At 35.2% G+C, this 1,812-nt stretch overlaps 1 pseudogene; it reads right to left on the reverse strand.

Moving 5' to 3' along the window:
• Positions 1-345: 345 nt before the first annotated feature.
• LOC149528923 (glutamate--tRNA ligase, cytoplasmic pseudogene) lies at positions 346-1,418 on the reverse strand (annotated as a pseudogene).
• Positions 1,419-1,812: the final 394 nt, after the last annotated feature.

The raw sequence follows: 1,812 nt of genomic DNA on the forward strand, positions 1-1,812 counted from the left end.
AAAGGGTGGGAATATGTCCTGAAGTCACACAAAACAGGCATTTTAATTTTGAATTTTAGGAATTTCATATATTATTAGAATACACTCTTGTACAATTGTTTGAAGTATAAATTCTCAAATGTTCACTGGTATATGTTCTGTGGATACCTTCCCATACAAAATAATTCATAACATTGATAGTTATGAGAGCTCCCCTACCAGTGTGTATGTGACACAGAGCCAAATTGGACATCTTTGTTCGAATAGACTGCTGAAAGCTATATCAACAGCTTGCAATGAGAGTCATATTTGGACATCAATGTAAAATACCAACACAATGTACAAAAACATACATAAATTCATCCATTATTGACCATAAAGGTTTTGAGTCAGTGAAAAATATACGTTCTTTTTAGTAATCAAATGCTCAACTTCAACAAGTGACAAGTTGACAAGCTCTGAAATCTCTGGTAGCCAAGTCAGCTTTAGCTTTGTTGTTTTGACTGATCCTTCAAGATGGAGCATGCCATGAAGCCGTACAATAATACCCTTTGAGTCCTTCTCAATATTTTTTATTATGGCATTTCTCAAATCCATCAGTGTTACCTCTTCACCTTCTGAGACAAGAGTAGCATTAGCACTCTCCAACCAAATGTGTTTTGTGTAAGTAGTTGCTTTCTTGCCAGCACGTTCATACTTTTTATGCCTAGCTAGAATTTTGACAAAAGGTTCTTCAGGCCCATTTGTTAAGCATAGAAGAACACAATTTTCAAAAAGAGCAATGTGTCTAGGACAGACAGGGTCAATGATTTTTTTATTCATTGTCCAAAGTCTGTCCTGCTCCATTAGATTTAGATTTTTAGATTTTTTGATGCTCCTTGAAACAAAAGTGCCAAAGAAAACTTAGATTTATAATTTTAATTGGTATAGGTTATAAGAATCTGTATGGAAACTATAGAAAATTAAGTGAAAAAAAAGGTGTTCCAAACAAAAAGTCCAACATTTAAACTTGTGACAGAGTAAATTGCTTTAAGGCCTCTACTGTCAATCCCCTTCACAATGTTCCTTGCACTGTTGGGAAGCGAGGATCGTCCCAACCCTCCACTTTATCATTATCTACAAACCACTATAGTTTTCGCTTGCTCTAGAGAGTATAAACAAAATTCAAATGGCTAAAATCCCACACATGCACTTTTCGCAAACCCATGTCTTCTAAGACCCTATAATATTGTTCATTACAATCATGGTACTCACTTGACCGGAGAGCATGTGTCACACCTTCAATGCTATCCACATATGGGCATGCAAAATCATATGTTGGATATATCTTGTATTTAGATCTAACATGGTAATGGTGGATAGGATTGCATCTATAATAAATAGGATCTCACAATGTTTTGTTAACATCTTGCATATCTAGCTTACCTCTTAGACAACATTACATCCCCCTCTTAGTAGCAGCAATCATTTCTTTCCACAGACACATATTTTTCTCCATAGAAATATTCCTATTGATGGACTCAATTCCATCCATTCTCTCTTTCTGCATCTGCTCTCGAGGTGTGTCATCCACCAATCTGGGTCGCATAAGAAAACTTTTAAATGAGTTGTGTTAATATAAATTTTTAAGGATTGGTTACAACCAAAGTCATAAGGTTTTTGACATTGGTGGAGCCGTAGTACACTGTTAATTAAATGGTAACATATTCTACATAAAGGTGAGTTTGTTATTTGGAGTCCCCTGGTTGCTTTCTCAAACTAATCAACCTTGATTTGATAAGTGTTTCTACTTGTAAACTACAATGTTATAATTTTGATGTGGAATTCCTTCTG

The sequence above is a fragment of the Cupressus sempervirens genome, chromosome 11 (assembly GCF_028749045.1).
Source record: "Cupressus sempervirens isolate cs-2001-9-10 chromosome 11, ASM2874904v1, whole genome shotgun sequence".
Lineage (NCBI taxonomy): Eukaryota > Viridiplantae > Streptophyta > Pinopsida > Cupressales > Cupressaceae > Cupressus > Cupressus sempervirens.